The 26,576-nt window shown below is 42.9% G+C and overlaps 1 protein-coding gene across 2 annotated transcripts in view; it reads left to right on the top strand.

Moving 5' to 3' along the window:
- TSNARE1 (t-SNARE domain containing 1) overlaps window positions 1-26,576 on the top strand; it is a 477,462-nt gene that overhangs the window by 260,835 nt on the left and 190,051 nt on the right. The window lies entirely within an intron of this gene.

The following is a 26,576-nucleotide window of genomic DNA, read 5'->3' as shown; positions in this document are numbered from 1 at the left end:
AATTGCGATTGAGTTAACAGTGCAAAATGAGGCTGGGCTCCTCAATTCAAGAGAGATGTTGAGATACTGGAATGTGTGCAGAGAAGGGCGACGAAGCTGGGGAGGGGCCTGGAACACAAACCCTATGAGGAGAGGCTGGGGGAGCTGGGGTTGTTTAGCCTGTAGAGGAGGAGGCTCAAGGGTGACCTCATTGCTGTCTGCAACTACCTGAAAGGAGGCCGTAGCCAGGTGGGGAGGCAGTCTCTTCTCCCAGGCAGCCAGCAACAGAACAAGGGCACATCTGGTGAACAAGGTAATGGAGGAATTTGAGTTGATCATCTTGGAGAAGAGGAGGCTGAAGGGAGATCTCCTGGATCTCTCTAACTTCCTGAGGTTGTATTGAGGCAGGTGTTGGTCTCTTCTTCCCAGTATCTAATGATAGGATGAGAGGAAACGGCCTCAAGTTGCACTTGAGGAGGTTTAGGTTGGATATTAGGAAAAACAAACCAACCAAACAAACAAAAAAAAAACCAAGCAAACAAAAAAACCACCCCAAACCCAAAGATTCCTGAAAGGGTGGTCAGGCATTGGAACAGGCTGCCCATCCCTGGAGGTGTTCAAAAAACATGTAGACATAGCACTTTGGGACATGGTTTAGTGGGCATGGTGGTGTTGAGTTGACAGTTAGACATAATCCTCTTGGAGGTATTTTCCAACCTTAATGATTCTATGGATTTATCTTTGGAAGTTCAAGGGGTAAAGTCACATCTCTTTAACAGTACTTTGTTTCTGTACCACTTGCTGGTGTCTCTGCATAAAGCCATGCTTAATCACATGGCCACGTTAAGTTCCTTCACAGGAGTTAATCCAGTCCCAGCTCTATGTAACTTCTAAATAAATGCAATATTCATGTCTTGTGCAGGTGACATATCTGTTGGTCTGATAGGTCCTGTTTAGCTTTTTGCCTGATATGAATTTACTTCTGAATACTTTGCTTACTTTTACATAGATAATGACTTACGCAGCTTAATCAATTCACCTTCTGCAACCTTCTGTTCCTTAAGAATGTGTACACTTTCTTTTCACCTTTGGTCCCCCCATCCTTCTTCTGAATCTTACTACCTGACAACCATGTTCATCTTGTAAGGAGAACTGCATTCCAGAAGCAGTGTTCAACTGCAGCTTAGACATTTCTCCACAGAAGGAAAACACTTAGGACCAGTAGTGTTTTGTTTAGCATCTCCTCTGAAAGAAATATAATGAAAATTAAATGGATTTTTGAACTATGTTGTACCTCTCCCCAGTTGCATTTGAAAGAGCAGATGGTGCTTTTAAATCATTTTCACTGGATTTTGTTTTTCTGTTTGTGGACCCCCATGAACATGTTTCTTGCACAAGGAATCATCCTGTATATTAAAACTTTGCTGATTTCATTAGAAAGTGTGGACATGTGGAGAAGGCTCTCACTGAGCTCACAGTCAGCCTTAAGACTTTTTTTTCCAGTATGTTTTCATAACCAACAAGTAACCAGGAAGGTTAAAAGAAAACATCCTACCTGCCAAACAAAACTAATAAACTAAATTTATTGCCAAATTGTTGTATAGCATGTGCTCTCCTGTGCCTTTTGTGGACAAGAGTGAAGAACAGAGCTGGGAAAACATACCTTATGCAAGTAGATTGGTCTTACTGGGGATTTTATGTGTCTGTATATCTAGCGCCAGAAACATGTAGAGCTCTTAAGTAGCAGAGAAGAGGTCACAGAATATTGCTAGAACATTGTATGCTCTGGGCCACACTGGTTAGCACACCACCTGGAGAATCTGATGGTGCTAGTGTCAGTAATGGTCCTTTCTTGGGTTTTTGGCTGGTTGGTGGATTGGTTTGCTTTGGTTTGTTTTTTTTTAAGAGACATTGAATTTGCCCTTTTTGCAAGAACAGTTATAAAACCTTTTTCATTACTAAAGAAATTAGGAAATAAATTCCCATCCCATCCTGTGTCCTGAAAAACAGATATGAAATTGTGCCCATAACAGACATCATCTTAATGTTCCAGTGACTCTATCCCACTTGTGTGTTTTCTGCATCTCCAGGATCTCTTCAGAGGTTCAGGTTAATGGGACATTGTTCTCTGTCATGAACATCCCTTGAGGCACTTTCTAGTGTTCACAGTTTGCACCTAGAATGCTAACAGCCGTGTCAAAAGTTCACCTGGCTGTTCATTTTATTTAAATGTGCTTCTTTTGCTGTTGCTTGCAGATTAAAAATAAAGTCTGCAAAGGAGATGTCTCGCCAAAACCTCACTTTTTGGATAAAGATCTTTATTGCTTGGAAATGTCAAAATCTGGTAGGACACAGCAGCCTTGACACAAGTGTTATTTCTTAAAATATTGCCTTGAACTGTTATATAAAACCTATTTTAACTTGAACTGTATTGGCAGTGAATAATAGATGCCATAACAACTTTATATATAGCACTGTAAAATGTGCCATCAGAAATACATGGGCTGAAGTGTAATGTGCATTGTCAGTGCTCAGTGCTGGCACAAGCTCTGTCATGGCAAATAGATGTAATTTAGCATCCTGTGCCTCCCCTTGGTACCTGTGGTCATGTGAAAAATGGAAGGAGATAAAATTTTGAGAAGAAATGGATAACAACTGAATGAGGAGCTTCATAGTTTCATCTGATCACTAGAAAGACCTGTTAAAAAAGATACTAAATAATGTATTGATTCAGAAAGTTTCTGGTGATCCTCCTAGTGCAGACAGGTTCATCAGAGGTGATGAGAAAGAAAGATGAGATAAATACTTCCCAGATCCCACCATCATTTCCTCGGAGTGACAACTAGGTCATCCCATGTCCTCCATGACCCTCTTTCCTTTCTTATACAGTCTTATGAATAGCTCTGTCCAGTTTCTAGCCATCAATTGAGGATACCCTGAAGGAATCAAAACACATCAACAAAGCATCATTTGAGTTGGTGCTTCTCTTGACAAAAGAGTTGGCTACGGTGTGGCAACAGGTGTGAGAAAAATACTTCTGTTTTGAGGAAAGTTTGTGCCCTCTGAGTTTCTGTTGAGAAATGTGGATGTTCATTCCCTATCTGTTTTGCAGAGAGGTGAGAGGTGTCAGCCTCCATGCCTGTCAGTCAAGCATTTGTGAGCAGACAGAAAATGAAACACAATAAAAATAAAACGAATCAAAAATAGCCCCACCAAGTCTGTCAGAGCATGTTAGTTCAGACATGTTCTTGCTCACTCATTACTATGTGCCATGCCTTGCTGAGGGGTATTTTCAGTAAAAACTCTCACTGGTGCTAGCAGTTTAAAAGGTTTAATTCAAGCTATTTTCTGTCTTTCATCACCTTCAATAGTCCAAGGTTTTGACTTATGAGGGCTCTGCTGGGCTCTTCACAGAGACTTCTCAAGTCAGAGCAATGGATAAATAACATGATAGCATGACAAGCACTGTAAGTGAAAGATCTGGTGCCTCATGAGTGTCAAGCCGCACTCTTTTCATTGCAGCATGGTGGAGCCTAATTACCTTGAGCAGCAGAACTGCCTGCAAGGTTGACATGGCCATCCCTGGGACTTGCTATTGAGTCGTTCCCTAAAGAATCCGCTCAAGTATTTTGGCCAGTCTAATTTAAAATGACCCGAGCTGTAGGACTGCCACCATTTAATTCAGGAGACTATTTCACGGTCCAGCAGGCTTCAGTGTTGATGAAATGCTTCCTTCTGCTCTTGCTAAAGATCCCTTTCTCATTCTCAGCTCTTTGCACCTACTGAAACTCTACTAGAGCCCACAAATAATTATTCTTCCCCTTTGGCTTTTAAACTCCTCAAATGCTAGCAGTTATCCTCTTCTTCACAAGTCAGTCTCTCTTTGCTTTTCAGTCACTTCAGTGCTCTGTTCTCAATTATTTCCCATTTGTTAGCTCCTTTCTCCTACAGCAGCAGACCACATAGAGGATCTTGGTGTTGTACCAAAGCTGAACAGAAGAAACATGTAAAAAGCCCTATGGATCTAATTCAGAGGTCACAAGTGCTGATGAAAAATGTCTAGATAATTCCCAATAGTAAATTAAAGAGTACCAAGGACACTGGAACTGACTCATTACACTTTTAAAATGTTAGAGCATATCCTGGCACACTTTGAACCCAGATTAGCCAGTGATTGCCCAAGTATCGACACAGTTTGAGTTAACTTGTGCTCCATAAGCAGTTTTGATGCAGTTACCTTGTTCAGAAGGTAAGGGGAGTTGATGATGTGGATATAATGAAGTCTATGCCTGCAGTTTCAGTGCCTGAATGCAGGCATCTTCTACATCTTTGTAGTCCTATTGAATCAAAATCATTAAGTTTGGAGAAGAGCTCTAAGATCATGAGGTCTAACCATCAATCCAACACCATCATGATTTGATGATCTGATCACAAAACATTCTGTAGTCTTTACTGATATTCAGGGAAGAGAAGTAAGGTGAACTAAGGGTAAAGTCTGTTAGAAATTGTGCAAACACGGAGGGAAAAGTAAGAGATATGTGAAAATAACAACTGGTTTCTTGAGAAATGTGGAGAAGCCTCAGCAAGTGTTGACAACAAAAATGTCAGTCCCAGCAGCTTCATGGAGTGACCATCTTCACTGCATACCAGTTTGTCTATGCCTTCCCCCTTATTTGGGACCTCCACAGCTTACATGTTGCTCCAAACCACAGTTGCTTGCCTTCATGTCAAAACACGTCACAGGCAATCTCCACATCCTTAACTTGTTACCTTCAAACTGCCAGTGTCATACCAGTCAGCACTGGAAAATGTTATTGATTGAAGTTTCAAAGGCTCTGCCCTGAGTGAGCCAGTCCTGATTTGGTGTTTTTAGTGTCATCTTGACTCCCCTTTTCACACTAGATGATGCTCTCTCAATCATTATCATTTTAAGAGCTAGTTGACTTACCCAGGCTTCTTTGTGGAGCAAATCTGGCCTTCTTAGCTACCTGGGCACACTCCCTGGCTCATATTTTGGTGGAAATGACACAGTTGTGCTCACATATTGTGCTTTAGTTCACTTTTCAGAGCACTCCCACAAATTAAATCCCTGTGGGATGAAATTCTATTAAAAGATGTGCTGCAGGTTTCCACTTCATGAGCTCTGACCAATAATAGACATTCATAGGAGCTGGTTGGAGCTAGTGTGAAGTTAAAGTTCATGAATACTTTGTGTATTTGGAGTCCAGGATCAGGGTTCTTTTTCCTGTACATTGGTGCCTGTTGCTCTGCAGTGCTTGCCAGTGCAGCTATGAAGAGTTCTTTCCAGAGCAACCAGGACATAATTTGCTTCTCAGTCTTCTCCAGAAAGCCAGTGCAATTACACAATACTCTGTTTGACCTTTTTCATTTCATCTAGAATGGTTATCAGTGCTGCTTTAAAGTGCCAGATACCTTTTTTTATTATGTCCTAGAACATCATTGTGCTAGAGGAGTTCCACCATTGTGCTAGAAGAAAATTGCTCACACAACTTTCTCATGATGCCACCTTGCACAGAGAAAGCAAATAGAAGATTACATTCCATGGCTAAAAGGGCATCACATAGGGCACAGGGAAGATCCATGTGAAGTGCTCTGCAGTGTGAATGTGTCCAATCAGTTCTGTTGGTCTTGCATGGTGTGATGTTCAGCCAATGGCTGAGGAGTCAGGATCCTTTTCCTTCTGCAGCCTGCAGCGTATGACAACTCAGTAACAATTTGGAGAATGGCATAGGTGAAATTTACATGCTAACACAAAAATCACGTGCAGCAACAGAGAGTTCTTGCTGTGTTTTCTTCTCTTCTCCTTCTAAATGCTACTGTTACAAGTATATCGCTACACATCCATCTGGCCCGTAAACTCAATACATCCAGACACAGAGGCAAGAGATGAAATACCACCAGGTAATACATTGTGAAAATTCTTTCATCATCTCCTTTCTGCTCACACATCATTTTTGTTAGGACTACTTGCAAAAGTCCAAACTTTTTCTGGCTAGGACTATATTTCTTTCTCTCCTCACAGAAACGATTTGAGCCTGTCTATTCCTGCCGTCAGTATTTCATCAGGGATAGGTGTGCAACCTAAGGTCTCACTTTGCAAGACAGAAAGGATTCAGGAATATATAACATTTATTTTAAGCCATAGGCATTTCTTATGTCTCAGGTGTGACTTTATGATGATCCTGTGTGTAGTGAAGTGCTTTTAACTAAATTGGAGAGTTTTCCACTGTGTGCCAGAGATAATTTTCCTTCTTTGACTTTGATTTGCAGTGCCTTATCCAAAGACTGCTAGTGTCAGAGAGTCTTGCCCTAAACCCCTTTCTTCTTACACTCTTCTTTCCGTGAGTCTGCATGAAGAAGCCAGTAATAAAAACCTCGATTCAGCAAATCGCTTATGTATGTCTTAAAAGCTTTGCTGAATAGGGATGGACTTTAGCACCTACTAAAAGTGAAGTATCTCCCCTGCAGAAGGAGAAAATAGTGCTGACGTGCACATTATTTGCTAATAATCTGAATTTTAGGCAGACACATCTGCATATATATATATATCCACTGAAAATGAGCTAAGGACTCATATTTTGACTGTCAGTGTACACTGATAAGGTAGAGAGACAGAGAAGGATCTCTAGTGCTTGTGATGAGGTAGTGGTTAGCTTCTGCAGATCCTTTTACTTAAGTGTTAATATTTACTTTGTTAAAAGGATGTTACTTTCCTCCTCCATTTACTGCACCTTTGCCTATGTTTTTGTTGCCTGTCTCAATAAAGGTAATATCTTGCTACCATTTCTGTTGGCACAGACAGTACAAGCATCCACACTACATCGATGCAGCTATTTTTGTGGATGTGATTTGCTGCCCCAAAGGGGAAATTACCACTCTTACCTACTACTTAGGTTAGAACAGTTCACTTTCTAGTTCTCTGCTGCTAATCAGTAACAGTGTAGAACAATAGCCCACCAACCAGCCCCTATCAGTGCTCTCAAGAGCTGTTACTGCAGGTTTGACTTCTTGCCCTCTTGGACTGACTGTCATATTGTTGCTTTTTGGTTTTGTTTTTTCTTATTTCTTATATCTTTGGCAGGAAAATCAAAATTGTTCCCACTCCAGGTGGAGAGCATCTCCAGCTGGTGCAACTTGTGGTCACTTCCTCTCATCCTGTCATTTGTTACTAGGAAGAAGAGACCAACACCAACCTCACTCCAACCTCCTTTCATGTAGATGTGGAGAGCAATAAGGTCTTTTCTCAATGCCTTTTCTCCTGCCAGTGTTGACTGGAGCATCGCTGTTACATGAAAAGGCTGAGAGATCTGGCACTGTTTAGTCTGGAGAGAAGTCTGAAAGGAGATCTTACCAATATCTTAAAGTAATCAGTTTCTAAAGGGCAAGTATTAAAGAGTATGGACCCAAACTCTTTTCAGTGGTGCCCAGCAGCAGGACAAGGGGCAACAGGCACAAGCTGGAATGCAGAAAGTTCTGTCTGACCATAAGGAAAAACTTCTTCACTTTGAGGATGTCAGAGCACTGGACCAAGCTGCCCAGAGATGTTGTGGAGTCTCCTTCTCTGGAGACTTTCAAAACCCACCTGAATGTGATCCTGGGCAAACTGCTCTGGGTGACCCTGTTTTAGAAGGGGGATTGGACTAGGTGATCTCAAGAGGTCCCTTCCAACCCACATAATTCTGTGGTTCAGTGAGAGAATGACAGCAGGTTAGTCTTAGCGTCATAAACAGATAACAGCTCATGTAGAAAATCTCTGGAGCATCCCACTGAGACCCTGCTGTTTGGAGGGGGAGTCAGCCCTCTCTGAACAGCTCAGGAAAGAGGAGGGTGAACCAAGTGAATTGGAAAGACCCTACAGAGATAACAAGGGGAGAGATCACTGAGAAGGTGATTGAAATCCACATTTCACAGCAAGACTAGTTCATATTCCTTCCTATTTACCAAAAGATGCCTGGTTCTTTATAAATTAGCCTTGACAGTAATATCCTGGCAGAAGTGAGTCTGAAAATCACAGGCAGTGTTAACAGTATTAACAATGGCTGTCAAGTTTTAGAGCCTGATGACAAAGGCAGTTTTAGTTTATGCTCTCTGCACTAGGCAGGCTCATCTTCTTCGGGTATTCTGTAATACTTTTAACTTTTTTATAGAAGAGGATGTATGCTCTCCAGGAAGGACAGGGAACTGCTTGAGAGGGTACGGTGAAGGGCTGCAGGCTCATCTTCTTCGGGTATTCTGTAATACTTTTAACTTTTTTATAGAAGAGGATGTATGCTCTCCAGGAAGGACAGGGAACTGCTTGAGAGGGTACGGTGAAGGGCTGCAAAGATGATCAGGGGACTGGAACATCCCTCTTACAAAGAAAGGGTGAGAGATTCTGGGCTTTTTACCCTGGAGAAGGGAAGACTGAGGGGCAATCTAGTCAATGCTTATAAATATTTAAAGAGTGAGTGTTGGGAGGACGAGAGCTGTCTGTTTTCAGTGGTGTCCAGTGGCAGGACAAGAAGTAACAGGCACAAACTTAAACAAGGGAAGTTCCTTCTAAACGTGAGGAGTAACTCCTTTATGATGAGGGTGATAAAGCACTGGAACAGGCTGCACAGGGAGGTGCTGGAGTCTCCATATCTGGAGTCATTCAAAACACACCTGGGTGCCATCCTGTGCAACCTGCTCTAGGTGACCCTACTTTAGGAAGGTGGTTGGACTGGGTGGTCTCCAGAGGTCCCTTACAACCTCAGACATTCTGTGATTCTGTGTATTTGCCCACCACCTTCTTCACCCTCCATCTACCCAGTGTGTTTTCTCTGGTTGTAATTTCCTCCCTTGCTTTAAAGTCTGTTGCCCTTTGGATGGAGTGTGCCAGACAGCACACTTGAGGCAGAAAGACTGTTAAGGCTCACCTAGGTGTTATGAAGAAATGCAAGTTTTAAGGTAAATATTTTAACATAATTTATTTTCAATGCACATTTTTAACTAGACCCCTGAGCAATCTGGTCTGATTTCCTCCTGTGAGTGATAAGCTGGACTGGGGCTCTCCTGTGGTCATTTCAAATCAGAATTATCCCATGATCCCATTATCTTTCCATCTCCTCTGACTGCACTACTGAGGGCTACCAAAAGTTCATGTGTTAATCTTACTTCAGTCTAAAGCCAAGACATCTCTATTTCCCTGAGGACTCAAGCCATTCTCACTTCCCTTCCTCTTCCATTTATTGCCTCCACAGACAGGGGTTCATGCTGTTCTTCCTTTTTGACAACACACTTGTCCTTTATTTGGCAGCATAGTTATGATACTAGGATGTCAGCATCGTTTATCAGATGCTGCATGGGTAGAAGTCAGCAAAGGCTTGTGAGGAGGGCATTGTCTATGCCTGTGTCTGTACTTCCCTTGCAGAGTAGTCCTCTGAGGTGGTCCTGTGCCCAAGGGGTCCATGTCCCATCAGTGGGATTGTTCTATGGACATCCCATGGACAATGCGTCCATATGCTCTGGCTCCTGAGTTTTCACTGATCTGTTTGGTGTGAGTGTGGATAACAATGATGATCTTATGAGTACTGTTGGAGCTCCCCTTTGCTAATCGTGCAAACAGAGCTCTCTGGTCTATAGACAATTAAATACTGAAAAGTGTGGCTGTAGAGAGAAAGTGGTGGGTGCTCCACGGTGGCATTCAGCTGAACAGATGCAGGTATCTTAAGAGTAGGCATTTCTGCATGAAGACTGCTTAGAGTCTGTTTATAGTGGACAGATAAAGGTTCAGATCAGGCAAGATCAGAAGTTCAGTTTTTCTAAAGTGATGTTTGTTGATCGAGGATCTGTGTTCTTTCAAAAGACACTGAAGCACTCTGACCCTTGGCCTTCTTACCTAAAGTGTTTTGTGTGTTCTACCCATTTTTGCCCCTTTTGACAACTCCTAGTTGTAATGGACTCTCTGACCCTGGTGCAACTTTCTCTCCCATGCTCCTTTAAGCATCTCTTGTGAATCCTTCACAGACCAGCATGAACTTGTACTGTGGCCCCAGTTGACACAAAATCACACTCTCACACATCAAGCTCACCAGAAGTTCTCTAGCCATTAGACAAGTGAGTTCGTCGTAAGGGCAGGGTAACGTTAACCAAGACTCAGCAGGCTGCTAGCATGGTACAATCACTATTGAACTTGCTGGATTAGCCCAAAGAGATGCATCCTTTCTGAACACTTCTTTAAGCACTTTTTTTCCCCTTAATACTATTATTTTTTGAAGAATAGATCCCAATGGGGTATGCCATGTTTATTAATTCATTAGTCAAGCAGATAAAAGCAGCAAAGAATGGTTAGCATAAAAGTTGCCTGAGAAGTCTGAATAAGTCAAGGCTCCACAAAAACATTTTTAGTGCTCAGTAGGGTATTGGTAGTTTCATAAGACTTATAGAAGCACATGGCTTAGCCTGAAATATTAAACCCCAAACACCAAAACTCAAGAGCTCTTAAAGATTCTTTCCCTTCATGGAACCATAATAAACATAGAAGCATCTGAACTGACACAGTGTCCACCCCTCTGTATTTTCAGTACGTGTTGGATGTTCACGATGAGCAAAGGAGGAAACTTTTGGTGCAGAGAGTTTAAGCACTTACAGTCAGGGTCATCTTTTCAGAAGAATTCAGATCTGTTTGCTCTAGCAGCAAATGGAATGTATATGTGGTGTGGTCAACCATATAGTGAAAGTTTAGTTGCTTTTTATAGGAGGGGAATTGAAAATTAATGCTTAAAAACATCATCAAATCCCACTTTTTCTTCCCCATTTTTTTTTCTAATGCACCCTCCTGCTGCTATAAAGACCAAAGGTGAATTATCTTGCAGTTTAAGGGTGAATGATTGTTGAAGGATGGCAGATGAACGAGCTTTGAGTCAAAGATCAAAATATATCCAGCCTTTTTTTTTCCTTCTTTTTTTTTTTTAATGTTACTTTCAACATCTGCTGAGCTGTCAGACACTAAAAGGACTCTGTGCATCATTGTAATCATTCTCATTAATGTTTAAGACTTTCTTCTTCTCATGTACCTGTATCAGGCATCACTGCTACAGCAGTAAGCATGTACTAACCTTTAACTTGGCCTTTGATGACCACAGAATCACAGAATGGTAGGGGTTGGAAGTGACCTCTGGAGATAATCTAGTCCAACCCTCCTGCCAGAGCATGTTGCACAGGACAGTATGCAAGTGGTTTTGGAATGACTCCAGCGATGGATACTCTTACAATCTCTCTGGGCAACCTGTTCCAATGCTCTACTAATCTCAGATCCCTCCTCACGGTAAGATGGAACTTCCTATGTTGAAGTTTGTGCCCATTCCTGAGTCTCATCTTTCCTTATCAGCTCTTCCCAACAAAGCACATGAGAGATGAAAATTGCTGCAGATTTTTTACAGTGCTCCTATGCCTATTTCACAGCTGGGGAAATGGAGACATGATGGATTGTTTGCCTTCCAGCTGAGCTCCACAGAAGTGTAAAGAAGTCCAAGACCTGGGAAAGAGTCAGTATCAGTGCTTAAAATGCTTCTTGTTCTGTACTTCCACAAGAAGTACAGAACAAGAAGAGATCCAAAGACAAGATCTAGTGTATTTTTACTTTGTTTTTTTCTCCCCATATTCAAATTAGTAGGCAGATGGAATGTGCTCCTATTCACACAAAACAGCCTCTCATCTATCCAGCTTGGATGAAGCTCAAGGAAAATGCTAATCATCATTTGTAACTGAAGGCAGATCTCCCCTACAGAGCAAGCTTGCTGTGCTCTGAAGTTTCCCCCACCGTATCATGGCTTTATCAAGAGAAGCTAAATAGCAGCCTGTCTCTCAGAGAGCACACAGCAGATTGCCCTGTCAGAGAGAGATAACTTCTTGCCCAATGAAAAATCTTAAGATATGAAGTTGAGGCTACAGGAAGGAGGATAGGGAGGAAAAGAGCTGCTCTGATCCTTGTACACATAAAGCACACCTGGGGGAAAACTTACAGGAACATGGGCCTTGTCAGACAAAGTGCTGTTAAGCTCCTAGAAGATGACTAATCTCCTGAGTGCCATAGGACTGACAAACAGATGTCCATGGGGGATTCAGATACTCAGGAGTTGAGTGCTGGAGACTTGGATTAGCATATGCTGATTTTATGAAGAATGGTTTGCTGCTGGCTGCTTTCACAGAATGGTTCTCTGTTCAAAGCCCTCCTACACACAAGGGTGTTTTGCCCCTGTCAAGCTTCTTAGAAGAGTCCTTTCTCCTCTGGGTGTGCTGAGAGCCCAACTATTTGGCAATGACAACGAGGAACTACTTTAAATCTCACACAGTGCTGAGAGCCCCTGCACTCTCTTTAAAAACACTACTATGTTGTCATGTAAGAAAAAAATTGTCTTAATGTGTGAGTGTGTTTTTGAGGAAAGCAGTTCCTGCCTTTGCATATCTGGTTTTAGAGACTTGGCCATAAATTCAGAGGTTTTTGAGGAATTACAAATCTTTTCAGCTTCTCTGTCCTCTGTGCTGAGCAGGTTTCTGGTGAACCAAAGTGCCTTCAGAAAGCTTCACTTTTTCAGGCATGAAATTAATTTACTGCCTCAGACTCAGCCAAGAAATTTACTCTACCCAGTCTTCAAAAGGTTGTATCAGATGATCCTTGAGGACCCTTTCAACCTGGCATTCTGATGATTGCAGTGAAAGGAGAGCGTACAAAGTAATTCTTATGATCTCCCCGTTGCCCAAAATATCCCCAACAGCTGCTCCTGGAGAGTCTTCATCTCAGTGGTTTTCAGGGATTTGGGTCTTTGTTGACAAAACCTAAAAAAGGGCAGAAGTTCCTCTTTATTGTTGGCTTTTTTTACATGGGTGGGGGCAGAGAGAAGTAACATTGAACAGAGGGTGGGAAACTGGTGAGGAGGCAAAGTGAAGGTTGTCTAGATCTGCAGTGGTTCAGAAGAATGTTCTGTGTGTTCTCTTTTCAGCAGTCCCTATGAACATAGTGCCATTCAAATTCCAGCTCTTTGGTCTGGTTTAATTGGCAAGTGCTGCCAGCAGCCAGAGTCATTCTGTTAGCATCAATCCCTGTGTTTGGCTTTAACCTCTAAAATAACCCTAAAGGTGAACTCTCTGGAGCATTGTGGTTATCACAGGGAACACTTCTCTCTTTCCTCTTTGTTCCTTGCTGACTGCAGCCAAACAGTAACAAGGGACGAGAAAATTAAAAGCAAACCCCATGACTTCTCTGCCTGTCTGATTTTAGCTCATGCTTATAAATATGAGTCTCAGCACTGGGATGCAAGGACTTTTGAGATTAGGTTCTCCCACCCTGAGTGTACCTGGAAGAAATAAAAGGAAATCCTGCAGCTTTGCGTATGGGTGCTGATTGCTTACAAAGGAGTCATCTCTTACTAAGGAGGGATAAGCCAAGTTCCTTCAGTTGTTTCCTCTTGTTGTTCTTTCTAATTTATATCACTGTGAAGGGTTAAGGAAGGTGACTTCAGGTTCTGTCATTAGAAAGTCAAATTGCAAAAAGAAAGCATTAAAAATAAATGCCACAGCAGAACTGCTGAGCCAGTGAATAAAGAGCTTTAAATGCAAACGGCAGTGCACGTCTTTACCAGTCACCTGTCTCTCTATCTAAGGATTAAGGACTCTGCGTCTTTTAGTCTTGAGTCTTCCCACTTAACTCCAGGTGCTTCTGAATGTCACAACTTTTTACGATTCATCTATTAAAATTTAGAGGAACTTCCTTCCTTTTACTTGATAGAAAGATTATTACTTCTTCTGATATGTCACCTCATAGGAAAGAGACTCAAGGAAAGTCTCTCCTAAATCAGTGGGGTTTAAATATAGAGTGTCTTTCCCTAAACACGCTCAAGGGACCTGAGTGAGCTAATTTGCTTTTTTGGGTAGATCCCCAGCTTTTGGAAACTGGCACTGATCAACTGACTTCAATGCTGATTTCTGTGGGCTGTAAATGAACTGGTGTCTCATTTGGAATGACTTTGAAACACCTCCAGAGAAAAGCACGAACAGCAATTCTTCCATGCACAGCTTTCCCCTCCCCTGGGTGTTTTTGCAGAAGCACGAGATATTTTACAACCATACTCAAACCAATCCTGCCATGCTACAGCTCTCAAAATTTTTCTGTCCTTGTCCTTCTCTCAAGGTACTGTGTTATTCCGCTCTATCTCAGGATCCAGTGATCTTTCCCTGTTGTCCCAGTCCTATGTCTGTGACATGTCCTGTGTGAGAGATAATGGGCTTGTCTAAGACCTGGGAAAGAGTCAGTATCAATGCCAGGATTAAAATGCTTCTTGTTCTGTACTTCCACAAGAAGTACAGAACAAGAAGAGATCCAAAGACAAGATCTAGTGTATTTTTACACTAGAACATCAGAATTTCCATCTAAACATGAGGAGGAATTTCTTTAATTTGAGAGTGGTAGAGCACTGGAGCAGGCTGCCCAAAGACGGTCTAGAGTCTCTGTCTCTGAAGTTATGCAAAACCTGCCTGAATGCTGTCCTGTGCAACCTGCTGTAGGTGACCTTGCTCTGGCAGTGGGTTGGACTAGATGACCTTCCATGTTGACCTTCCCACCCCTGTCATTCTATGATTCTGTGACATTGGTATTATATCCTGGACCTTTGCTGTCTGGGGGAAAGCAGTTAGGTGGAGCATTTTTCTGATTTCTTCCTACTGTGTGCTGCTGGGGCTGGTAAGACCTCATGGAATTGTAGTCCTTGCTGTGGGCAGAGTGCAGCCTAGAGGGATTTGAAGGCTGGAAGTTGTGCAACATGGAAGAGTTCTGGGCCAAGCTGAGGAATAAGCTGGGTATTTCCAATATCACAGCATCATCATCACCACATCCTTTTTAAGGACAGCACCAAATCTTGCATGTTTACAATTCTGATGTCCCCAGGGCACCAGTGGAACCCCTCTGGACTCATGCAGCTGTTATAATGTGGTGAACTGTCTTGGCTGCACATCTGGCTCTATCTGAGCTTTCCTTTTTTTCTCCATCTCTCCCTTCTCCCTGAAGGAGAAACATGAATTAATTTTGTAGGACACTGTAGGAGTGGTGAGGTTTGGGTTAAACTCTATTATATTAATACCTCTTGTTCATCTTTTTTTCCCTGATGCCTGTGGAGTTAGAGCATCTATTGTTGTGTGGCATCAAAAAGAGTTCCACAATAGCTTTGGAGGAGCTGTGAGAAGCATGTGCTTTGGTTTCACAGGTGGGCTTGCTCTGTGGGTGTCAGGATGGCACCATGTTGTAGTGGGATGAACCGAGGGGGTGGCTGAGCAGATGGTTTTGTACTGCAGGCTCTCTGATGCTTGGTGACCTTCAAACAAGGTGAAGCAAGACCCTGTCCTTTGAGATATGAGGACAGAAGTGCCACTGAAATGCCACCTGCCTCTACCACATTGTCCCTGTCTACAACAAAGGCACTGGCACTCTCTGACCATTTTGCATTAGCAGAGAGATAAATGAATCCTTTCCTTCTAAGTGAGGCTGCATCTGGTAAGTGGTGCCAAACTGGCAGCCTCATGTTATTTATTGCCTGGTTCATTGTGCTTCCTAATATCTTGTTTGCTATTTTGGAAAGCATCAATGCATTAAGCACTCCTGGGGCTTCTTGAGTCTTCCTGTGGCACTTGTGTGCCGAGCGTGGAGTCATGTGAACTGTATGAGCCATTTTAATTTTCCCCTCTTACCCTTGCATCCATCAACACTGAACATCATTCACTGCCCTATTACTGAAAGTGCTCAGGGCTTCTGATACTTGTAACGAACTATTCTAGTCTTGGCAAGCCTGGCCTCTTCTTTGTCCCCAGTAGCTGACTTGTATACCTAATATGTATATGTTGTTTGTTATTATCTCCTCCCTGGAGATGTTCAAGGCCAGGTTGGATTGGGCCTTGAGTAACCTGGTCTGGTTGAGAGGTGTCCCAGTCCATGGCAGGGAGGCTGGATTAGATGATCTCTAAGGTCTATTCCAGCCTAAACTGTTCTGTGATTGTTGCATCTTTTCTAGGCAACTGTTACCTCAGTGCACTACACACTGGATGTTGCACCCTGGGTGCAATGTGTCTTTACAGTCCATTCGGTCTGTCCCACAAATCATAGATTCATAGGACCATTAAGGGCAGAAAAGACCTCTAAGATCATCAAGTCTGCACATGTCTACACAATGTTTTAACACCTCCAGGGAATAGTGACAGCAGCACCTCCCTGGGCAGCCTGTTTTGATGCCTGACCACTCTTTCAGGAAAGACTTTTTTTTCCTAGTATTCAGGCTGAAACTTTCCTTAGCCTTTTTATCAAGATGAAAACTGGCCTATTTTTAGTTTTATTTGGTTTTGGTTGTTTGTTTTTTTTTTTTTTGAGGGGGGGGGATTGGTTTGTTTTTTCGTGGGGTTTGTTGTTCTTGATTTGTTTTGGTTTGTTTTTTTTTTTTTCTTCTTTATCCTGACCTGATTTTGCATTTAACCTTGTTTTGTACTTCAGTCCATGGTGACAACTTTCTGTATTCACCTCAGGAGTGACAATGTCACACACCTTAATGACCTGAGGAAGAATTAAAACAACTGGTTTATAGTTTCTTTTTCATTTCCACTGAGCTATTGAATTGTTTAAAGAATTGCAAGGGGTAAGTGAGCTGTGATTCACCTTACAAGGACCATGCTATCACAGCCTAGCCAGTGTTCTGTTGTTTTACTCTGTTTTAGCCATTTTACTGCAATGCATAGTGTTTTATTACTCTATTCATCACTCAAACATCCGAGACCTTTCGTAAAGCTCAGTTGTCTGTAAACAGTGATCTGCCGCAAGAGTTGTTCTTAAGTAGAGATTAAATGTTCTTGTTAGCATGTCAGCTGTTGGATACTGCAGGTCATTAGAGCTTTGTGTCATCCAAAGCAATATACCTCTTTCCTGGCTATAGGTTTCCAGGCTGTAGATGTCCCCACTTGAGTTAAAGGTCTCAACATAATTTCTGAAAAAGCACTTTCATAGGATCATAGAATCCTGAAATTGTTTTGGTTGCAAAAGACCTTTCAGATTCCTAGAACACCGGGTTGGAAGGGATCTCAAGGATCCAACCTCAAGGATCATCTAATCCAACCTTTCAGGGTAAGAATATAGTTTAAGATCATGTGACTCTACCAACTCTGGTGCTGAGCCACATAGATAATAGTTCATCCACCATGATTCTAGACATTTGTTCTATCATGTGCTGACCCATGATCAGCCTTAATTTACTAGAAGTGATGTTCACCTCATGAGCTGATACGTACATCTGCAGTCACCGATACCTATTACCTATGGTTTTCCCCTTGACCAGACCATTTGGATAAAACACTGGTTTTATGGTGTTCTATTTACTTGATTTTTTGGAGTTTTCTTGTGTTGTTTGTTTTTTTTTTTTTATTGCTGTCGTTGATAATTTGGGAGGTCTGTTTGTTCATTTGTTTTGGTTTGGTTCTTTTGTGTTTGTGTGGGATTTTGTTTGCTTGATTTGGTTTTGGGTGCTTGTTTTAGTGGCAGTGTTGTGCCCCTGCTTCTGTCATCACCGTCTCTTAGTTCAACTTTGTGTCTAAGGCAAGACACTTTTGTCACCTGAAGCTTTGTAACTTGATCTTGTATCTTTAGGTATTGTCTTTTCAGAGACCAGTCTTAACCTTTTCAAGTTTTGAATAGGTTGCTCAGGGAGATGATGAAGTCACTGTCCCTGGAGGTGTTCAAGAAACATGTGGAGATGGCCATTGGGAACATGATTTAGTGTCCATGGTGTTCTTAAGTTGAAGGTTGGACTCAATGATCTTAAAGGTCTCTTCCAACTGAAACAATTCTAAGTTCTGCTTTCTCTTAAGTATATGGCATGTTATGGCATCAGTATTTACTTTAACCTATCGACTTCAACACGATGAGTCTTCTGTAGTTCAAAAGAAGAGGCATAGTATTCTCCTGGTAATCATGGTCTGACGGCCTCATGAGTAAATGAATTTATAAGCCCTAAGTCTGGATAATGAAATTAAAGAAAAAGAATATCTTGATTTTGATGCTTGCTTTTAACTGAACAAATGAAAAGCTTTCCATCTTGGCATGCCAGGGTTATCTAAGTAATACTCTGGCAAGTTGCCCTTTTATCAATGTGACAGTCCATTCCAGCAATAACAGGGGGGGAAAAAATCAATTCTATTGAAAAAAAAAAATTGAATCTAATGTTAATTGCAGATCAGAAGAAGAAATTTATTTTTACAATTTAGGAAAACTAAGTGAAAATGTGAGTAACAGAATGGTTGAGTCACCTCGGGATGAAATTCATATCTTGTTCTTTGTTGGAGAATGATGCAACACATCCTTTGAACACATCCTTTGCCATGACCTTGCAAACTAGAGACAGCATCTCGAATCAGGCTGAAATTTTAAAGCTGACAAAACAAATATTCCTACTGTCAATTTGATGTCTAAGAGACTTGCAACATGAAAGATTCACAGAGTTTGCTTCAGCAAATAAAAAAAGTCAGTCTGTCCACTTGCACATCTGAAGAGTGTATTGATATGCAATGTCTGGGAGATATACAGGAGAAACATCTCAGCATCTTTCACTTGTACAGTGTGCAACACATTTACAACTTCCCCAAAAGACTGAGTTTTCATAATCTTCTAAGTATTAGGAAGACACCTGGTGGTAACGTTATTTAGAAGTCTCTTTGCTGGGCTTGCTGGGCAATTCACTATTGGAGTTGTCATTAGGGTATGAGCAAAGCTCAGTCCAAGACAACAACGAAAACATACAGCTTCAGTGAGAGTGGCTTTGTGGCTTCCTTCTTACTGTAGTTCTTGCTTGCTGCTCAGAAGGCTGCAGTATCTCTTTGTGGCTGTTGTAAAACAAGTTGTGTTTGGACATTTCTGGTTTCAGGGAGCAAGGCGGTGTGGAGAGAAGCTTTCTAAAATTAATTGAAATGTGGCTGTCAGTTTCAGTAGAATCAGGTCTGAGTTCCAGTACTTTGGGTGAAAACAAACTCCTGTTTCTTCACTGAAAGGGATGTAAAGGCCTGGAATAAGCTGCCCAGAGAAGTGGTGGAGTCACCATGCCTGGAGGGATTTAAATGACATGTAGATTGGTGCTGAGGGACATGGTTTAGTGGTGATCTGGTAGTGCTGAATTAATGATTGGATTTGATGATCTTAAAGATCTCTTCCAACCACAAGTATTCTATGATTCTATGAATCTATGATTCTGTGGTCAGGTTTGGGTTCCCATTCTTTTGGTGAAAAAAAAAACAATTCAGTTTTTCCTCTCTTATGTTGGTGGTGTTCTTGAAAGGAAATAGAAGTGTTGTGAGTGAGAAGTGGAGTGTCTCAGGACGGGCTGATATGCATGTGTAATTCTTTGAGTGAAATTCTTGTTCTCCTATGGCTGGAGCTGGATTGTAACCTACTCTGGTTTGCTTTAGGTAATTCTGGGTAGTGGGAGGATCGCAGCAGCCAAGAATGCAAAATACCTTCCCTGGGAGACGAATAATCCAATTTCTGCACAGCAAGGGGACAGGGGAATTTAAACCCAGTAGCATTAATGGAGAATTTATCAGGTGAAAGAGAAAAGTCTAGTGGCCAACTGAAGTGCAGCAGCAGTTCCCTGAAGTTTAACTTTTTTCCTTGATAACACAACTTCAGTTCTGGGATCAGAATATCTATGTATTCAAAGGGAGAGAAAATCATCATCCTTCACGGTGCTCATCTAACTCCCAGGGCTGTGGGAAATAAAGGAAAAGATGGAAAGGGGGAAAAAATAAAAGGAAAATAAGAAAATTAAGATTGGAATGAAGCCTTGAAATTGGCAGCTGTCAGAAGCCCTCAGGACAAGTGATAAAATGCTACATTAAAGTAGCTACAGTGTGAAATGCCATTGACAGAATAACGAGGATGGGAAATCACTTTATAAATGTGCTTACCAGGATAAACAGATGTGACTGAGGGCAACTCCATTCTGTCACTAAACACTTGAAAGGGCAAAATTTATGGCAATCTATTTTCTGTTAAAAAAAAAAAAAAGGCAAGCAAACAACACAACAGCAACAAACAACAACAACAACCCCCCCAAGCAAACAACAAAAACCCTAAAACAAAACAAAACAGCCACAAAACATAACAGAAAGATAAAAAATTAAACCCAAAGAGGCTTCAGACAGAGGTGAGGATTCAGAGCACATGTAAGGGTGGGAATCGAGGCAGAAATTCTGTCCTGTAATAAGCCATATTGAAAGTCTAATAAATCAGAATGTGACCTTACAAATGATGCTGAGAAAAGAGGTACTGGTTCCTGATGTCATAGGCTTTGCAAAGGCAGGAGCAACTCCACAAACATGACTTGGGGTCTTCCAGAGACAAAAGAAGCAAAGGGATATTAGTTTGATTTTCTTCTGAGCTGAGGCCAAGTGGGCAGTAGCTGCTCATGGATACAGCCCAAATTTAAATGATGCTTTAGGCACTGGACAGGATGACCATGAGAGATGTGCTTCCACTAAGAGAATGTCCCTGAGTGCTTTTACAAGCTCTGGCACTTCGGGAGACTGAGTCTCCACCACCTTCTCATCTGTCTTTGGAGTCATTCAGAAGCTACCTGGACACAGTCCTGTGCAACCTGCTCTATGTGAATGTGCTCTGAAAGAGATCTTGGGCTAGATGATCACCAGGGGTCTCTTCCAACCCCCCATAACTTTGTGATTCTGTAATCACCATGTGTGATGGTTTGGGGGTTACCCCGCCCCCCCACACTTTTGAATTTGCCCCAGCTAACTCAGACGGACCCTGGGAATATAGATGAAGCAATTTATTTACAGCTAGCAGAATTTACAAGCAGCTATTTACAATATATACAGTTATATACAATTATATACAGAAATATACAAAGGATAAACAATATAAAAAGCACAACTCCCCTCCCAGAAACCTGAGTCCCCAGGAGGGGCTCTCAAACCACCCCAACACCTCCCCCCGGCCCTCTCAACCTTACCCCAGTTCTCAGGAAGAAAAGAGGTGCAGCCAAGAGGTTAGGGAGCAAGGTTAGTAGGAGCAGGGTTAATGAGATGTGACCAGGTCTAAGGCAAAAGCAAGAGTGAGAAACAAAATGGAGAATAAGTCTTTCTTCTTCCCAGAGTTCTCAGCGAGACTGTGAGAGAAGTAGACACAATTGTTTTTCATTTCACTGCCCATTATCTAGTTCTTCTACCAAAACATTCCAGCTTGCTTCAAACTAGCACAATCCACCCCTGTCTACTTCGCTCAAAGTATCGCTGAGAATTATCCAATCTAATCTAAACCAATATTTACACTAAAACAATATATACAAGTTCATTTCACACTTCAATCAGATGTAGGTGATTCAAAAGCTCAGAACAGGGATTCCCAGGTGATGTTGGGTTCATGCTCACATACTGTAGATTCTATCGTAGATTCTCTCAATGTTGGGTGCCGATGTTATCTAGAACAGAAAACTCCTAACAACTTGAATTTAAACTCTCTCAGCTAAAGTTAAATTTCTCTGTGGAATACACTGGATTTCACCATTCTCCTGCATTACCCAGTATGTATGACCAGGACCTTCAGCAGATACCACCCCTCGGACAGGTTTCCCTTCGCCCGAAGGAGAAAATACCCAAACAGTTTTCCCTAACAGATTCTTCTCATGTACAACAGGAACTTTATCACTGTCTGCTGTTTGGACCAAATCTGATTGTGCAGGTCCTGCTCTGTTTACTGAACCTCTACTATTTACCAACCAGGTAGCTTCTGCTAAATGTTTGTCCCAGTTTTTCAGAGTTCCACCCCCCATGGCTTTTAGGGTGGTTTTCAGCAAACCGTTGTAGCGCTCAATCTTCCCTGAAGCTGGTGCATAGTAGGGTATATGATAGATCCATTCAATACCATGCTCTTTGGCCCAGTTTTTCACAAGATTGTTCTTGAAATGAGTACCATTGTCTGACTCAATTCTCTCTGGAGTTCCATGTCTCCACAAGATCTGTCTCTCCAAACCAACAATGGTGTTACGTGCAGTAGCATGTGGAACTGGATAGGTTTCCAACCATCCAGTGCTGGCTTCTACCATCGTCAGCACATACTGCTTGCCAGAACGAGATCGAGGTAAAGTGATGTAGTCAATCTGCCAGGCTTCACCATACTTGTACTTTGACCATCTCTCACCATACCATAAGGGCTTGATTCGCTTAGCCTGCTTAATAGCAGCACAAATGTCACAGTCATAGATGACTTGGGTGATAGCGTCCATGGACAAGTCAATTGACCTATCACGAGCCCATCGGTATGTTCCATCTCTGCCTTGATGTCCAGATGAGTCATGGGCCCACCGAGCTAAGAACAGCTCACCTCGGTGTTTCCAATCAAGGTCAATGTCAAGATCAGAGTTGGTATCAACTTGAGCAATCTTAGCAGCTTGGTCTGCCTTCTGGTTATGTTGATGTTCCTCAGTTGCTCTGCTCTTAGGCATGTGTGCATCTACGTGCCGCACCTTCACTGGAGTTTTCTCCAGCCGTGCATCAATGTCCTGCCATAGATCAGCACACCAAATAGGCTTTCCTTTCCTCTGCCAACCATTCTTCTTCCAGTCCTTTAGCCAACCCCATAGAGCATTGGCTACCATCCACGAGTCGGTGTAGAGGTAGAGGATAGGCCAATTCTCACGTTCAGCCACATCAAGAGCAAGTTGAACAGCTTTTACCTCAGCAAACTGACTGGATTCTCCTTCGCCATTTTTCGTTTCGGTAACTCTCCTGGTTGGACTCCAAACCGCTGACTTCCATATTCGCTTGTTCCCAACAAGACGACAGGAACCATCTGTGAACAAAGCATAGTTCTTTTCCTCATCAGAGAGATCACCATAGGGAGGAGCTTCCTCAGCACGAGTTATTTTCTCCTCTGGAGGTTTGGAACAGTCTGTGCCTTCCGGCCAGTTGGTGATCACCTCCACCAGACCAGGTCGGTCAAGATTACCCATTCGCGCTCGTTGGGTTATCAAAGCCATCCATTTGGACCAGGTTGCATCTGTGGCACGATGTGGTGATGAACCCTTGCCTTTGAACATCCAGTTAAGAACTGGCAGTCTAGGAGCTAAAAGCAATTGTGACTCAGTTCCAATCACTTCAGAAGCTGCTTTCACTCCCTCATAGGCTGCTAGAATCTCTTTCTCAGTTGCAGTGTAATTTGTTTCTGAACCTCTGTAACAACGTCCCCAGAAACCAAGTGGACGACCACGTGTCTCATTTGGAGCTCTCTGCCAAAGACTCCAAGTTGGACCATTGTCACTGGCAGCCGTGTACAGAATGTTTTTAATGTCTGGACCAGATCTCACAGGTCCTAAGCCCACTGCATGGACTACTTCTCGTTTGATCTGATCAAAGGCTGCTTGTTGTTCAGGTCCCCACTCGAAATTGTTTCTCTTACGAGTCACATCATGCAGAGGTTTGACAATCTGACTGAAACCAGGAATGTGTAGTCTCCAAAATCCCACCACACCAAGAAAAGAAAGTGTGTCCTTCTTACTGGTGGGAACTGCCATGGTAGAGACTTTGTTGATCACATCCTGAGGAATGTAACGGCGACCATCCTGCCACCGCACTCCCAGAAACTGAATTTCTCTGGCAGGTCCTTTGACCTTGTCTCTCTTAATGGCAAAACCTGCTTGCAACAGAATGTCAATGATTTTGTTACCTTTCTCGAAGACTTCCTTAGCAGTTTGGCCCCACACAATGATGTCGTCGATGTACTGGATGTGCTCTGGAGCTTTACCTTTCTCCAGTGCATTGTGGATGACTGAGTGACAGATGGTTGAGCTGTGTTTCCACCCCTGAGGCAAACGGTTGAACTGGTACTGGATTCCTCTCCAGGTGAATGCAAACTGAGGCCTGCACTCCTTTGCTATGGGAATAGAGAAGAAAGCATTAGCAATGTCTATGGTTGCATACCATTTAGCCTCCTTCGATTCCAGCTCGTACTGGAGCTCCAGCATGTCTGGCACAGCTGCGCTCATGGGTGGCGTCACCTCGTTGAGGGCACGAAAGTCAACTGTCAGTCTCCAGTCGCCCGTAGGTTTACGCACAGGCCAGATGGGACTGTTGAAAGGTGAATGAGCTTTCTCGATGACAGCCTGACTCTCCAATTGACGAATCAGCTGATGAATGGGCAACAAAGAGTCACGGTTAGTTCTGTACTGCCTATGATGAACAGTTTGAGTTGCAATTGGCACTTCCAGGTCCTCTATGTCATGATGTCCCACAACTGCAGATTCATCAGAAAGTTCAGGTCTAACAGACAATTTCAATTTATCATCCTCAATCTCTACAGATGCTATTCCAAAAGCCCATTTGTGACCCTTAGGATCTTTGAAACAACCTTGTCTCAAAAAGTCAATTCCCAAAATGCAAGGCGCATCAGGACCAGTTACAATAGTATGTGTCTTCCACTCTTTACCAGTTAAACTGATCTCAGCCTGTACCTTAGTTAACTCTTGAGATCCACCAGTGATTCCAAAGATAGAAATGGACTCTGTCCCTTTGCAATTAGATGGCAATAAAGTACACTGAGCACCTGTGTCAACTAAAGCCCTGTATTTCCGAACTCTTGAACTGCCAGGCCACCTAATGAATACATTCCAATAGATTCGGTTCTCTCCACTATCCCTTTCCTCCTCCTGGCTGGAGGCAGGGCACCCCTAATGCTGAACATGGCATGTAGGGTGTACACAGTGATTGGTGTTGTTGTGAGAGGAACTGCAACTGTTGGAACAATTGCAGTTGCTCTCAGGAGCTGAAGAAGTGACAGCTACTTTTCTGGCATTGCTGCCTCTGTTTCTGCCACTCTGCAGTTCCCTGACCCTCTTTGAAAGAGCTGAAGTAGGTTTACCATCCCATTTGTTCATGTTCTCACCGTATGTGTCACGCAGAAGTATCCACAGTGACGCACGTGATTGCTGCTGTCTGGGTGGAATTTGTCTCCTCCTGGGCTGGAATTGCCTTGCAGGAGGTGGGCGTCTGTTCCTGACTGCAGAAACATGCACCCATTCAGATGATGCAGGAACGGTATCTTTTACCAGATTTTTGAGATCCTCCTTCAGTTCTTTCATGGTATTCTCAAAACCATCTTTCATGCTCTTTATTTCAGAAGTCATAGTTTTTATGGCACAGATTATACCAGAATGTGACAAGCTGTCCTCAATCTGTCTGAGCTGGTCAGTGAATTCACCAACAGTGAAAGATCTTCCATTATCACTCCTTGCTAGAAATTTACTGGCCAAGATGTTAGCATAGGATGAAGGAGCAAGCTTAATAAGCTTCTTCATGAGACCTGTTCCCAAAGGAATATCATCAGGCTCATGAGTGCCATGATCTCCATAAAGCACTTCCTTCACAGCAAACTCCTTCAGAAGCTTAATTCCCTGCTCAACGGTGTTCCACTTCTTGGCAGCCCATGGCAAATCATCTCGGGAAGGATATCTCATAGCCACAGCCAACAGAAGGCGTGTCCACAAGCTAACCCTACCAAGAGGACTTGCCAGGTGTTTGTCCACTCCACTCTCCTTAGTGAGTGGTCCCAGCTGCTTGGCAGACTTGTCTCCTACCTGCAGAGCATTAGCACCAATGCCACGGCATCTCACTAGCCAGCTTAGGATTGGCTCACCTGATTCCCTTGTGTATTCCTTCCTAACTTCCCTGACCTCTCTGAGTGGATCCTTGGAACCCTGGATGTCATCTTCCTCCTCCTCTTCCTGTTGTTCTGGTGGTGCCTGGCCTAACACAATCTTCCTCATAGCATTCCTAAACTCATTGGAACCATCCTCTCTCCTGGCAGCTAACCTCACAGCACTCCTCTCACTTGAGTATTGTTGTCTCAGCACATCTACAAGGTCTCGCAGACTAACTATCTCCTCTTCCTCCTCTTGCTGCTAATCACCAGATGTCCCCTGTCTTACATCCTCCTGCGAACCACTCTTTGTCTTAGCTTTTGCCTTAGCAGGTGCCAGAAGGGCCTGAGCAGCAACAGACTTGGATGTGTCTGCTGGAGGATTTGAATCTTTAGGAGTCTGACTTGGAGCATTTGTATCCTTAGGAGTCTGACCTGGAGCTTGTGAGTTCAAATCTGCCTTGCTTTTAACAGGAGGATTTTGGTTCTGGTCTGCTGGCTGGGGTTTCGAATTGGCTGAGCTGGTGTCATTAGGATTTGGACTGACTGGGCTAGCGTTACCAGCACTAGTGGAATTGTTTGCCTGTCCTCCTGGGATGCCTGCCAACCCTGAGGTGTTTTGATTGTTGCTAGGGACATTCTGATTTTGGGTACCTGCCTGTCCTCCTGAGGCTCCTGCTAAACTCTGTGGCTTGTTTTGGTTATCCTTATCATTGTTTACGTTAGTGGCGGGAACGCTGGCTGTGTTCCCAGAACCTACAGAGGAGGGTGGAGAGGCTGGCAAGGGGGAAGCCGATAACTGTGTTCCCTTGTTTTGCTGTGAAAGAGACTGCTTCTGAGACACAGAATTTTTCCTAGTCCTTACAGAAGCTGGTTTTGAATTTTTTACCAA

This window comes from Pogoniulus pusillus, chromosome 14 (genome assembly GCF_015220805.1).
Source record: "Pogoniulus pusillus isolate bPogPus1 chromosome 14, bPogPus1.pri, whole genome shotgun sequence".
NCBI lineage: Eukaryota > Metazoa > Chordata > Aves > Piciformes > Lybiidae > Pogoniulus > Pogoniulus pusillus.
The sequence above is the reverse complement of the archived record's forward strand: the minus strand, read 5'-3'. Positions and strand labels throughout refer to the sequence as shown.